Raw genomic sequence first — 15473 nt, 5'->3', positions numbered from 1 at the left:
TCCTGAAATACAGTGCATTATTCCCAGCTCATATAGCCATCTTTTGAGTTGGGTATTATCATTTCCTTTTCACAATTGAGGAATTTTATGCTTAAAGGGTTAAGCTTACTCAGCTGGTGAGTGGCTGATAAGGGCATGAGAGCCCTGATTTCCCAGGGCTCCAATGTGTCAACATCCTCAACCCTCAACTCACTGCTTCTCCTACTAGTTTGGAAAAATGGTCAAAAAAAAACTTTATTAATGTTGGAATTGTCAGAAGGATTAGCAGGGATTTTCAGCTAATGGTAGTTCTATGGAATTAGAATGCAGGACGTATTTCAAGCAATTTATATTTTCACCTGGCCCTTCAGCTGAGGACACTAATGTGAGAGCTGAGGGGCTATTTTTAGCAGGTTGCTTTAAGCCCTTTATGGGGGGGGGGGGGGAAGTTGTGAAATAGCCTGTCCATCACAGGCAGCTAGGAATCGCTTGCCTACTTTTTTGTTCCGAAGGAAAGGACGCACACCATCTGGGCCAGTAAGTGAGGTCCAAAATTGGACTCATGTTTATTTTACTTAATAAATGTGCTCTTGAATAATATGAGTTGAGTTTAGGTTGGTCGAATGCCATTTTTAATGCAGCAAGAGTGCACACATTTCTTGTAATCCTGCAGTGAGTGGCTTTCTAAAATAAAGAATGCTTTGGTAATGTGAACAAATTCCCTGAATTTATGTTGATTATAACTTATTTTTTCTTTTCTTAAGGCAGGGAACTCTATGCTTAGTTGCTTGTGTCTTAGAGTGTGTTGGATGGTATGGCGATACTCGTTAACTATAATGTGGAGTATATGTGCTGTTATTAGGAACATAGAAAAATATAGTTCAACTTCTCACTCTCAAGTCCCAAATCAAATGACATGACAAAACCACCTAATTTTGAAGAGGTGGTTTTAGAAAACCAACTTCCGCCGGGAGGAGTGTGGCTATAGACCGTGGGCACTCCTATCCTTGTGTGTGGACTGTGGGCCCTATTCCTGTCTCACGGTGGAGCCGTAGGGAAGAGCTGGCTCTTGGCTTACTCAGGCCACAGTCCAGAGAATAAAACAGAAACAAGTGAGGTTTTGACTGATCCTCTTTCACACTAGCACCATCGCATTCTTTGAAAGTACACTGAAATATTTTTGGTCCAATGTGAACATTTTTGTTCTTCATAACTTATTCACATTTGCTCATGTATTTTTTAATGTTTATTTATTTTTGAGAGAGAGAGAGAGAGAGAGAGAAAGAAAGGAAGAGGGGCAGAGAGAGACGGAGACACAGAATCCAAAGCAGGCTCCAGGCTGCGAGCTGTCAGCCCAGAGCCCGACACGGGGCTTGAACTCATGAACCATGAGATCATGACCTGAGCCGAAGTCGGACGTTTAACTGACTGAGCCACCTAGGCGCCCTGCTCATATATTTTTTAATTAATCAGTAGTTGATTCTACAACTGGAATGGCCTTTAGAGTTTATGGAATTTTTGGTGTGTGAAGACAATAAGGACTAGGCTCTAACTTTTAACTTTGACACATTTTAGTTGATTTGATTAAGACAATTTTGGTTTAATTTTTTTTTAAGGTTTATTTATTTTTGAGAGAGAGAGAGAGAGAGAGAGAGAGAGGCAGAACTTGAGCAAGGGAGGGGCTTAGAGAGAGGGAGACACAGAATCTGAAGCAGGCTCTAGGCTCTGAGCTGTCAGCACAGAGCCCGATGCAGGGCTCGAACCCACGGATCGCGAGATCATGACCTAAGCTGAAGTCCGATGCTTAACTGACTGAGCCACCCAGGCTCCCCAAAGACATTTTTGGTTTTAAAAAATAGTATTATTCGTGAAAAGGAAGCATCTTCAAAATAAATAATTTAGTTAATATACCTGGTGGAATATAATTCTGAGAGAAATTTTTAGTGCTTTTAATATAAAAATCTTGATCCTCTAAGTTGACATTTATCAGGTCTATTTTAAGGGCTTCTTAAGGCCATAGACCTTTGTATTGGTTTTAGGTCAGTTTTGGGAAAATGACTGAAAATGTATAGTAAAATGAATAATTTTCCAAACCCAATAATCCCAGTTTTGGATATCTATACTTTGGAATTAAAAGCACCAGTAGCTAAAGATAAACATGCAAGGATGTTTAGTGCAACATTGCTTAGAGAAGCACAGAACTGGGAGCATCTAGAATGTTCATTAATAGGGCGAATAAAGTATGATATACACTGTGGAGAAGTATGCAGCTATTGAAGAGTACAAATTAAATTATATTATTGACCTTGGAGCCAATATATGTGTTCATGATACATTAAGGGGAAAAATCAAATACAGATTCTTTTTTTAATGGAAAGAATAGAACCCCATACATCTATGTATGTAGCAATACATTTTTTGTAGGTGTGTATTATCTTGGCAAGATGGGAGTGGATAGGAGAGAGAGGTTACTAAAATTTTCTTTATGTCTATATCATTTGATTTGCTACAATGAGCAAATTTCTTTCTAAACTTAAATATTTTGGAAAGTAAAAAAGAAACATAGGAGTCTTGCTGCCAATTTTGCAAAAGGAAACAAGACTATTCTTCTATGTGATAATGCAGTTATTCTGACCATTAGAATAGAAATTGAAGAAGAATTTATAGGCATTCAAATACCTATCAAAGCATCATCATGTAGGCTAGTATTTTTCAACTGTTTTAGCCTGAGCTCCCCTGCATTTGACTGCGCCCTCCCATGTGTTTATCTCCAGGAGCCAAGAAGTTTCCCAGAGTTCTTACTTCCTATGGTTATAAAGAAGCAACACCCACCTCTCAGTTCTGACCTCTCCCCTTCACCTGCCTCTCAATTAGAGAGTTTTAGTACAGCATTTTTGATCTATTGCTTTTCACTAATAAGAGTGGCAATCACAAAGATGAGCCCTGAGAACAAAAGCTTCCTGTTTAATTAAAACATGAAGGAAAACTGGAAATTTTCATACCACTTTTTTTTTTTATGTGCTTCTTAGAGTGCTTTCTTAGTTTACCCCCTCTGATCTACAAATGAGAAAATCTGGTTGCAGTAATATTAGATTCTCATTACTCAGTGGGTTCCTGCTCTGTCTGTGGTCACCTTGTGTGCTCCCAGGCAGTCATGATGAAGAACATCTTATCCAAAGGCTTTCTATACACAAAGGGTGTGAGTAACCCCAAGACTGCAGCCAAGAGTTTGAGCAAACACAGTGTAAGAAAATCATGGTGATGTTTAGTGGAGTGTGTGATAAAAGGAATGAAACTTTAGGAAAGGATATGGAAATGAGGTTAGAAGCTCAGTCCTCACAGATTTATAACCTAGAGGTGGTGATGGTTGAATTAAAACGTGAGCAAGTAGTTTGGCACAAAGGACTGGAAAACAGGACTTGCAGTTAGCTAGCTGGGTTTGGATAATGTGATAAAGCGAAGAGCGGAAGCGATTACATAGAACATTGACATTGTTTAGAATTATAGGTTTCCCCAGCTATTCAAAAGGAGAGCATTCCTATGAAACCTTTTGTAAGCCAAAAATGGCGTAAAGCAATGAAGCACTTACCACTAACGTATATGGAAAACTTTTCGAACGTTCCCACACTCCAAAAATAACTCTCTTAGGCTTTTCTGATACCACATCTTACTAATGGATGCACAAAATAAATCGAGAAAAAACAGAGACTCACGGAGGCAGTTCAAAACTGCGGCAGCAGCTTGATACTGAGATGCTGGAGGCAGTTCCCCGGGGAAGGAGCTGGGCAGTGCAATCTTATGCGCTGCGCTGCGCTGCCTCTGTAAAGGCAATGTGCCAAATGCTGAACACCATTTTCGCTTCTCACTTTTTTTGGATTTCTGTTGGTAAGCAAAAGGAGGTGCTAATGTAGCTCTTTTGTAAAAGTGAAGTGGCATAACCTGAACTTTCAAAACGTTGGAGGCCCGCACGCACAATGTTAGCAGATGGATTTAGTATCAAAATAATATGGCTGTTTTATAATTACAACCATGGTGTAGCAATTCCTTCCTTCGTACACTGAGCATCATCTTCCAGCCAAGGCTCGTGGGCTTTGGTATGAACCCAGGACAGTTCAGCAGACTCAGAGAGTGGAGGATGGGGAGAGGGAGGCAAGGGGGTGCCTCGAGTTCACAAATGAGAAAAAGAGGATTTGGAGCTCCTAACTGTGCTTTTCCTCTGATGCCTGCAAAGATCAAATTGTGCCCACCCCGTGTATTTCGTTATCACATATTTCGAGAAGAAAAATTTTAATTTTTTTTTTTGGTCTCATTTTCCCTCAATCAGCTTTGTATTTTCTGCTTTGAAATAGCAACGATGCTGAAACTTGGATAGAAAGGAAACTATAAATCTGAAATTGCCTTTCTATTATTTTCTGTACACTAAATGATTCTCAGAAAAAATGCACAGAGGCAGGCTTAGGAAGTTGTTTTTTTCCTCTAAGCAACTTCTTCAAGAAGTAAAGCAGTCCTGGAAGCAGCAGTGGCATTGTGGGAGATTTAGATTCAGATTGACCACTAGTCTGTGGTTGATAGGGGTGCGATCCTCAAATCTGAATGCCAGTTGGTGTCAAATCAGGGTTTAGAAATAAAACGACTGGAAAAGTTTGTTACGGAAGTAATTATGCTAAGTAAGGTGATTTGTGTTGAGGGTGCTAACCTTTCCTTCTTGTGTTTACTGAATCCAGCTTCAGCTGGAAAGCTAGCCTAGTTTAAGAAGGTGATTCGATGGAGGGAAAAAAAAAAAAATCTGCCATAAAGGTGAATTTAAATTAATTAGATTAAGTGAACACAACTTTACCAATATGTAATAGGGTTTTAAAAACACAAATGAAGTTTTACAAAAAGGGAGAGAGAAGAGAGATAAAATATAGGAAAAAGAAAGAGACCAAAAGTAGAAGTCCATTTTTAACCTGGGCTGGTTTGTCCAGAAATTTGGGGATTTCTCCAGAGATGCTGAAGAAGGGGGGCAGGGTGCTGAGACTGGGCTGTGGGAGCAGTTTCTGGTGGAGGCTGTCCCCTTTTTTCAATCTCCTTTTTATTTCTATGCAGCCGATCTCCAGTTTCTGAATGGCTTGTGTTCAAAAGTTTCCCTTGTAAATCCATAAATTACAACTACTGTTGTAATGCCAATAATTAGACCCCAAAGTGCATTACAGTTGACTTGGCTATTGCACATGAGTGTAAGCAGGTTTAATTAGAGAAGGATGGGCCAGTCTATGAAAATTTCTGTGGCCCCTAAATCATTTGGTGGGTGGGAGGTGCTGCTAAATGTGGAGGGTTTGGAGTCAGATGGACCTGGGTTCTTTTACATCCACATTTCTCTCTTTCTTTCTCTGCTGCTCACGGGTTGTGGGCAGGCTAGTTAATCTCATTAAAGGTCATCATCAGGGGTGATAATAGCATCTCCTTAGAGCTTTGTTGTCAGAATTCAATGAGTATTGTGCACAGATGTTATCTTGTTATATATTAATACTACATTAGTATTAATGTTACAGTATTAATAGATACTAATTGGTATGATATATGATCGTTGTTATTCCTTATATATGGCTTTCTGCATACTCCCCTTTTCTTCTAGAGAGATTATAACCTTTGAGGGTAGAGAGTTTCGTTGTGTATTTTGGTGAGTCTTAAATGCAATGCACTTTGAACATAGACCCTAGATGTGTTCATTTGTTGACAATGATTTGCTTTGTTCAAGGGCTTTAGAGACTAAAACTCTCCACTTTGATTTTTCCACATTTTCTTTCTCTTTGTTACAGGCATGTAGTGAACACAATTCTTATGATAACTCATTGTGCCTGGGTATTTATTTTGGCTCAAGGGAAAGAAAAGGGGAAGAACAAGAGTGAGAGAGAAAACTCCCCATGATACCTAGACAGATGTTAGAAGAAAAAAGAAGAGAGAAGGAATCCAAAAAATGTATGTATTTAAGAAAGAGAAGACTGGGTAGAATTTGCCAAACTTGAGAAGTAAGAAAGTAATGTTGTGTACGCGGTCCCCTGAAAGGAAATGGAGGTGGGGGTGGGGATACAATATGGCCTTAGTACCTCAATTGACCAGCAGGTGGTGTGTCCCCAACTCGGAGCAGCTTGTTTGGAATTTGGCACAAGGCTGACAGATAGATGGGCAGCTTCGGCAGGGGGCAGCTGGCAGAAGAGGTTCCTGGTCTCTGAGCATGTGTACATGGGATGGGTACCATTTAGGAATTTCTACCTAAGGGAATGCCTCGTGTAGGCATAGAGGCCCATCAGGGCATCTCTGAGAGACAGAATCCAGCTGCTCAAGCAACACCATACTTCTTTCCTCTTCCCGCATCCTTTGAACCTGGTGGTTCCACTACTTTCAGTGATTTGCTATTGAATATTGGGTCCAGGACCAGAAGGGTAGAGGATTGAGACTCGGTTGGGAAGATATGTGTAGTTTTATTAATGGATGGTAAGACTTTGCTCTTCTTGGTCCTTTTTTCTTGATCACATTTCTTGACAATGGCTTTCTCCTCTTTGTGGAGATAATTAAAACATTTAAGGATGATTGCATGTCTCTTTATATAAAAAAGATGTCATTTAAAAATGAACAACTGGGGGTGCCTCGGTGACTTAGTCAGTTGAGCGTCCGAGTTCGGCTCAGGTTCCATGGGTTCCAGCCCCACGTCAGGCTCTGTGCTGATGGCTCAGAGCCTGGAGCTTCGGATTCTGTGTCTCCCTCTCTCTCTGAGCCTCCCCCCTCGTGCTGTCTCTCTCTCTCTCTCTCTCTCTAATGAATAAACGTTAAAAGAAATTAAAAATGAATAACTGATACACATTTATAACAGAAAAAGTAGAAAAAAGGTGATAAGTGCAAAGGGGTTGGAAAACACTGACCCCAGTTCCCAAAGATAATCACTATTAAAAACTTGATATATAGTTGACCCTTGAACAACACAGGTTTGAACCCACTTGCATGTGGATTTTTATCAATAAATACAGCACTCTAAATGTATTTTCTTTATTATTTTCTTAATAGCATTTTCTTTTCTCTAGCTTACTTTATGGTAAGAATACAGTATATAATGCATCTACAATGCAAAATATGTGTTAATTGGCTGTTTATGTTATGAGAAAGACTTCCAGTCAACAGAAGTCTATTAGTCATTAAGGTTTGGGGCAGTCAAAAGTTAAATAAGGATGTTTGACTGCATGGGGGGTTGGCACCCCTCACCCCTGTGTGGTTCAAATGTCCGCTGTATAACATTTCAGACTTTTACATATGTTCACATGGTTTTTTTAGAAAAATGAGATCATACTGAATAAACTGTTTTATACCTTGTGTTTTCTGCTTAATCTATGCTGAATATTTTTCTGTGTTAATATACTGCAACAACATTACTTTATAATGATTGTGTAGTGCTAAATCTTACAAATGTATTGTAATTTATTCAACTATTTTTGGTACACAGATTGTTTCTAATTTTTCACTAGTATAAACAATGCTGTGAGAAACATTCCTGCACATATGAAAATCAGTATTATTTTCTAGGGATATATTTCTAGGACAGGAACTGATGAATTAAAGGGTATACATATTTTAAAAAGCTTTTGCTACATATCACAAAGTTATCTTTCTTATAGCTGGTACCAATTTATACTCTTGCCCCCAGAGTATAAAGGTGCCATTTTCCAAAACCTCCTGCCAGCATTGGGAATTATTGATTTTTTTAATCTTTGTTATGTTTAGAAATACTAAATAGTATCCTATCATTTATTTAATTTGTACTCCATTTTAGGAAGCTGATTTTTATTTATACTGGTCATTTATATTTCTTTACTTGAAAAGAGATTCTTTTTTTAAAATTTACTTATTTTGAGAGAGAAAGAAACTGAAAGTGGGGGAGGGCAGAAAGGAGAGAAAGAGAGAGAGAGAGAGAATCTCGAATAGGCTGTGAGGTGTCAGCAGAGCCCAATGCAGGGCTCGAACCCATGAACAGAGAAATCATGACCTGAGCTGAAGTTGGATGCTTAACCGACTGAGCCACCCAGGTGCCCCAATATATTTCTTTACTTGTAAAGTCTTTTTTTTAATGTTTGTTTATTTTTGAGAGAGAGAGAGAGACAGAGCATGAGCAGGGGAGGGGCAGAGAGAGAGAGGGAGACACAGAATCTGAAGCAGGCTCCAGGCCCCGAGCTGTCAGCACAGTCCCTGACGGGGCTCAAACTCACAAACCGTGAGATCATGACCTGAGCCGAAGTCGAACACTCAACCGACTGACCCACCCAGGTGCCCCACTTGTAAAGTCTTTATCATATTCTTTGCCAAGTTGTTAATTATAAACACTACTTATATGTTAAGGCCATTAACCCTTTACCATACAGGTTTCATGTTTTAATCTCATTCTGTCATTTGTGATTTAATTTTGTTTATAGTAGGGTTATTTTTGACATACATAAATTTTACATTTTAGTTATTTAAATATTTAAAACTTTTTAATTGGCTTCAGCTTTTGTGACCATAATTAAAATAAAACAATTTTCATGATAAAAGTATTTAACCATGATTAAAATAATTTTCAGATTATAAAAACAATCACATGATTTTCTTCAAATCTGTGTGTAGTCTTATTTTCACATTTAGCTCTTTTGCCCACTAGGCATTTACTTTGTATATGGTGTGAGGTAATAATTGCATCTTTAATTTTTCCTAATACTTAATTATTCAACCAGCTATTAAATAATCCATTCTTTTCCCACTGGGTTTAAATATCATATTTAACAAATAAACATTTTATTTTTTTAATATATTTTTTTTCATTTTTGAGAGAGAGAGAGAGCGTGAGCAGGGGAGGGGCAGAGAGAGAGGGAGACATAGAATCTGAAACGGGCTCCAGGCTCCGAGCTGTCAGCACAGAGCCCAATGCGGAATTGAACTCATGAACTGAGATCATGACCTGAGCCAAAGTCAGACACCTAACCGATTGAGTCATCCAGGCACCCCAACAAACATTTTAATATAGTACTTGTATTTATATTTTCTGGCTTTCTGTTCTGTTTCATTGCTCTGCCTCTTATAGCAACAGAATCAAATCTTTAATCCTTTTTTTTTTTTAAGTTTATTTATTTTGAGAGAGAGAGAGAGAGTGCACACAAGTGGGGGAGGGGCAGAGAGAGAGAGAGAGAGAGAGAGAATTCCATGCAGGCTCCTCACTGTCAGTGCAGAGTCCCACATGGGGCTCAAACCCACTAATCATGAGATCATGACCTGAGCGGAGATAATGACCTGAGCTGAAATCAAGAGTGGGACACTTAACTGACTGAGCCGTGCAGGTGTGCCCTGCCCAAACTTCTAATTCTTGATGTTTTCAGCCTACTTAATACCCAGTACCCCCCCCCCCAACTCACTGTTGTTTTATAAACTTCTCTTTTAAAAAAAAATTTTCAGGTTTTTTTCTTTCAAATAAACTTCAGGATTTCTTTTTGATCTGTTTTTTTAAAATTTCTGGCATTTTAATCTAACTGTAATTACATTTGTAAATTAAATAGAGGAGAATGAACATCCGTACAATGTTGAGTCTTCCAGTCTTGGAAAATCGTATAATGATCCATTTATTGAAATGTTTTTTTATTTTTTCAGTAGAGTTTCATACATTTCTTTATATATTCTTCATTTTTCTTGTTTTTCCTAGAAATTTTGTTATTATTGTTGCTATTGTGAATAAGATTTTTTTTTCCTGATGTTTTCTAACAGTTTTAGGCTATTATGTGGGGCACTCAATTAATTTTATTTTGTGACTGTTCACCTCACTGACATTTCTAATTATTTAAAACAGTTTTAGAAGTTGAATCTATTAAGGGATTATAACATACGCAAGTTAGATAATTTTGTCTCTTGCTTTCTCATAGTTCTTTAGTTTTGTTGTTGTTGTTGTTGTCTAGTTGTCTTGGCTTGAATGTCCAGAATAGTGCTAAATGATACTAGTGACAATGAGCATCGTTTTTTGTTCCTGATTTTAACGTTAATACCTCTAGGACTACACCATGAGGTATGATGCCTGTGTTTGGTTTGGGGTAATCTTGATCATGCCAGGAAAAATTGTCCTAACTCCATTTCATTAATTAAAAAAAAAAACTGATATTGAATTTTATCAAAAGTCTTTTCAAGAGTACCTACTGTACTAATTCCAAGATTTTTTCCTATCATGGCATCTTAAATATTGAGATTATTCACATCTCTATGGTAAACTATGTTTATATGTGAGGTTCGTCTGTGGTTTCCATTATTAATCAGTTTGTTTTTACATCAGGGGTATTATGTTAGATTTCTATTACTTTTGCACATTTGAACATTTTATACAGCCAGGAAATTATCTGTGGCTTGAAACTCAGGGAGAACTTGATTGTGTAAATAATTTGGACTAAAAACTTTCCTCGGGAACAATTTCTCAATACCTTTTACATTGTTCCATGATTATTGATCTGTTGTTTTTCAGCCTTTTGAGTTAGTTTTCTTCTAATTAACTCTTTTGGCTCTACTTACAATATTTGGTGTGGTATTCTCATTACTGAAAACTTCTAAGCATTTGATAATTGCCTTTTTGTTTTTTTCTCAATCACTGATTTTTCCATTTTTTTAATGTTTATTTATCTTTGGGAGAGAGAGAGAGAGAGAGAGTAAGCAGGAGAGGGGCAGAGAGAGAGACACACACAGCATCTGGAGTAGGCTTCAGGCTCTGGGCTGTGAGCACAGAGCCCTACTAGGGGCTCGAACCCACCAACCACGAGATTGTGACCTGAGCCAAAGTTGGATGCTTAACCAACTGAGCCACCCAGGCACCCCCCAATGCATTATTTTTTGAAAGAAGAGTTATATAATTTTTCCAAGAGCTTTGCTCTTTTTTGACTTATACTTTTGCAATTATATTATAGTTTTATTCCAGTCTGGTCATAGATTGTGGTGAAAATAATTTCTTTTGGGTGCAAATCACTTACAATTTTTGGGTGGCCTAATATAAAATTGGTTTTTGTAAACTTTTCTCATATCTTTTCTGAGCGGAATAAACAGAAGACCTTTCTCTTTCATCATTCATTTATTCAGTCAGCATTGTTTCAGCTATGTGTCTCCTGCAAGAGTCAGGCATGGTATTAGGCACCGCAGGATATAAAATGAACAAGTCACAAGCTTTCTTTAAGGTTGTCAAAGTTTGGATGGGACATAGATACATTAAGACCTAATTTGACACAGACAAATAAATGCAATGGTAGCCGAATTTACAAAAGAAGGGCTTGAACCCTATCACAGCTTCTGGGAATGCAAAGATGCCTACGATTCTACCATGGTTTTGGGGAAGCTTTCAGCACGGAAGTGTAAAAAAATAAATGAATTAGTTAAGGTCAGAGGCAGACTTTTGGAGGCCAGACAATTAACTAGGAAACCGCTGTCATCATTCAGTAATAAATTAAGACATGTAAAAACTGTTAGGAAACAGGAAGAAAAGAGGGGATTTTCACATGTGAGGGCGGCAGGTATTAGAAGAGTCCACACAGGAGGCTGAAGGAGGTCGAAGTGAAATGTTGCAGAAGCCACAAGAGGACACGTTTGGGAATTCTTGGCCACTTAGGTTAAGTGCAGCTGAGAGGTCAAGTAAGATAAAAGCAAAAATGTGTCCAGTAGCATCAGTCTTTGGTGACTAGGGGAAAGCAGTTTCAGTAAAGTTGGGAGAAAAAAGCCAGACTATAAGCAGATCTCAATGTAAATGGCTTGTGAAGATGATGGAGGCATGAGGTGTTTCTCCAGAAGCTTAGCTGTGAAGGGAATGAGCGGGTTAGGACAACAATGAAAGGAGCAAAGGATCAAAACAAATGGCTTTTAAGACATAAACATAATGTGAGCATATTTGGTTAACGAGGAAGGTGAGTGGACAGGGAGAGAAGGCATGATTGTTGGCCAAAGGATCCTGAACAGGTAGGGGTCCCAGGGTGAGACACAAAGCCCGAGGGCTGATGGCCTTTGATGGAAGGAGGGCTCTTTTTTTTTGAGTTGAAGGAGATGATTGGTACCCAGAGGCATTTGGGACAGAGAGGTGGGGTCTCCCCATTTCTTTGCAAGGCTGAGTGTGTTTGTGGAACCTCAGTTATACTGCTGGATATTGTCAGAAGGGTCCAGGGTCTTGTTCTGCACTGACAGTTCACTTTATATGTACGATTTGGGGTCCGTCCCTTCTTCTCATAGAAATGAGAGAACTTTTATGCTTGCCTTTCTTGAGGCTGTTTCTCTCTCTCTCTCTCTCTCATGTTTTATTTATTTTTGAGAGAGAGAGCATGAGTAAGGGAGGGACAGAGAGAGGGGGGACAGAGGATCTGAAGCTGGCTCTGTGCTGACAGCAGCCGGCCCGATGCGGGGCTCGAACTCATGAACCCTGAGATCATGACCTGAGCTGAGTGGTATGCTCAACTGACTGAGCCACCTAGGTACCCTGAGACTGTTTTTTGAAGGATTTTCCAGAAGTCTCTGTCTCATTAACTATGTGGTATGCAATAGACCATCAGAATAACACTGTTAGTTGCAAATAAAGTGATTGATGGATGCCATAAGATCACAAAAGTTTCCAATAAGTAAATCAAAATAACATTTCACATCTTCAATAAGCCTCCTTTTCTGTGTCTGATTAATGATTGTCACACGAGGAGAAAGTTTTATGAAGGTGACATATTTTAGCGCACTGTATTTTGATATCTGTAGTTTATTACTAACTTTGAACTACAGGGGATTGTTTTGAAGATTGCAAAAAATTTCTGGATTTACACTTTGGGCATTCACATGTTGGTAGCAAATTAGTCCCCTGAAAAATTGGCAAGCCTGAGGAGTTTTGGTCTTTGTTATTCTGGAAAAACACTCTATCCTCTGTATGGAGGGAACTTCTGGTTTAATTCTGTAAATAATTATGAGACAAAACCCGCATATGAAAGATTTCCCACATAAACTCCTCTATTGAGTAAGAGCTCACTTATTAAAAATCGAGGTTGACAGTTTAACAGGCTCATTATGGTTCAGAAATCCCCTGGGGCATTTTAACCTTTTAAAATCTTTTTTGGATGTTCATTTTGCCGAATGAGCTGACTCCCTGCCGTATCTCCATTCTGCCCTGCTTGTGCTCTGATCTTAGAAAGTGTCACTCTTACTATAGCAATAAGTCAGGTGCTACCCAAAGTCAGATTGTCCGCAGGCTTTCCTTGGAGAGGAAGATGAAGAGGACGGGGTGGGGAAATCTGCTAAGGTGAGAGGTCTGAATTCAACTAGGTGCCCAGATGGTCTGGCACCTTCGTGAGCAGCACAGGAAACAGCACGTTGGTTCAACTTCCTTGCGCCAAAGGGGGCAGCAGCACATCTATAAAATGGCTTGTACATTTTGCGATCATTTCTGTTTCCACTCTGATTTCCCTGGCTGATCATCTCAATGGCTCTGCTGTGCCCCCAAACGTTGATACAATCCAACAGATAACTAGAATGTGCGGAGGTTTGGTCTTAAGCTACCTGCAGTCGTTTCCAATGGCTGTCTAGACGAAGCTGTTTCTGATATTCTCCATTAACCCTCACACATCTGCCCCTCAGCATCACTTGGCACAGCAGCCCTGGCCTTTGCAGTTAAACTTAAGCATTCTTAGACAGTCTGCTTTCCTCAGAACAGGCTGCCTTGTTAACAGCTCTACCACCAAAGTGAGCCCAGGATGCGGAGAAAACGAAACCAAGATGGAGCACTGCTTTGCTGTATTCCCGGGGGCACCTGGGACGCAGCACCGTTTCCACCTGCTGGGCCGTTCTGTGCTTCCTTCCTTGCTGTTCTAGAGCCCCAGTGAAGACCTGAGTGAGAGGGCAGAGCACAGGGACTGCCAGCCTCCCCACCCCACGCCCTACCCCACCCCCATCAACTTTCCACTTGCAGTGACCTGCCCTCCAGGGTGACTTATCAGATGTTTGGGGTTTGCCACTAAAAGAAAACAAACGGTGGAATGTCCTGCCCTGCGTGCTAATGAAACGGCTGAGCCAGCTCAGGGGTTATGAGGTTTGCGAATTAGGAGAATAATGATCTTCAGTTTCTGACCTCCTGGCACAGGCGGCAGTATTTATCAGGAGGCGCATGTGACTGGTTAAGAGACAGAGCCCCAGCTTGGAGGAAACAGCTGCTTGCGGCATGCTCCTGCATTTGGCAGCTGGACAGGCAGGGTGCTGATGTGAGGACTAGGCGACAGAACCGCCCCAGTAAGTAACTGGAGAACTTTTTCGTGTGTGTGTGTGTGTGTGTGCGTGTGTGCGTTTTATAAGGCACTGACAATTTTTAATTTTGATTTTGGTTTCCCTCTGGCACTAAAGGAGGTATATTATTTGTGTTATTTGTGTTGTCTGTTGGCAATAGCCATTTGTATTTTTACTGATTTTTTTTTTTTTTAGAACCTGTCATTTGCAGAATGTTTTCTGACTTAAAGTGTGAATGAGGCATAGTGCTTGATTCCTATCTAGGAAAACAGCAAGTTGATTTCCTGGTGTCTGGGATGTTCATGATCCGTGGTGTTTAGGTTCAAAGTCAAGTTTGAGATTATGAAGTGGAGAGTGTATTAAAGTGAATCGATGACTAGGTTTGATTTTAATCAATTTTTACCGTTGGAGCTTGCAAAATAGTGTTTTGAGAAATTTATATGTCCGACTTGACCATTTCTACTCAACTTTGAAAACTCTTTCATTTAACAATGCATAACAATCTGCAATATAGAAAACTAACAAAATAATATTGAGATTTAGATTAGAAAGCATGTTTGGGTTTCAGGCAAGCTTCATAACTCACCAAAGACATATTTTCTAGCTCTTCTCTTGAACGAGCTTTTTCAGCTTCGTTGCTTTGACGCTGAATTTTTTAGTCACCCCTGGTCTTCCTTACTTTAGATAAAGGAAAGTTAGTGTTTTGATGATGCTCAGTGTCCTTCCTCTTGCCTGGATTATTAAAAAATGTTACCTGAAGTTGATTATCAACTCTGGGGGCGAAGGGGAGGACTTCCAAATAGCTGAGATCTCTTCTTTCTCAGGTTCATTCAGTGGTGCTGGGGCTTGCTCTTAGGAGAGCACAGAGCAGGCATTATGCTGGAATGGATGTGTTGTTTGGAGACTTTTGTCCTTCTGGGGTAGTCACCAGCCAGAATGTTTCAGAAAGGAAAAGGGGAAAGGGAGAGGACAGCACCCGTAATGGATGAGGTAAACCTCTGGAAGTGACAGGTCTCTGAATCAGAGCATTGAGCGAGATAACCAAATCAGTTCCTTTTTCTGGATTGCCTGGACATTAAGGAAGGTGGGGGGAGGGGGAGTAGGTTGTTTTGATTTGAATTCTTACCAAACAGTTATTTTGCTTGTGACGAGCACAGGGCACCCTGAAGTGTGTTTGCTTCTCCAGGTGATGGATGGATTGTCAGCTATGCTCAGGCTGTCCGGTTTTCTTG

The 15473-nt window shown here is 39.7% G+C and overlaps 1 protein-coding gene across 3 annotated transcripts in view; it reads left to right on the top strand.

Moving 5' to 3' along the window:
- The window catches only part of RASGRP3 (RAS guanyl releasing protein 3), a 106128-nt gene that overhangs the window by 17377 nt on the left and 73278 nt on the right, over nt 1-15473 (top strand). Inside the window, exon 2 of one of the 3 annotated variants that reach the window (XM_045447174.1) lies at nt 14102-14247. The exons of 1 other annotated variant lie outside the window; for it this stretch is intronic. The gene's annotated coding sequence lies outside the window, so the exon portion shown is untranslated. Of the gene's footprint in view, nt 1-13964; nt 14248-15473 lie in introns of those variants that run through there. One more of the 3 variants, XM_045447172.1, reaches the window with a different exon arrangement.

Source organism: Leopardus geoffroyi, chromosome A3 (assembly GCF_018350155.1).
Source record: "Leopardus geoffroyi isolate Oge1 chromosome A3, O.geoffroyi_Oge1_pat1.0, whole genome shotgun sequence".
NCBI classification, from domain to species: domain Eukaryota; kingdom Metazoa; phylum Chordata; class Mammalia; order Carnivora; family Felidae; genus Leopardus; species Leopardus geoffroyi.
Note: the sequence above shows the minus strand (reverse complement) of the source record. Positions and strands in the feature narration are given on the sequence as shown.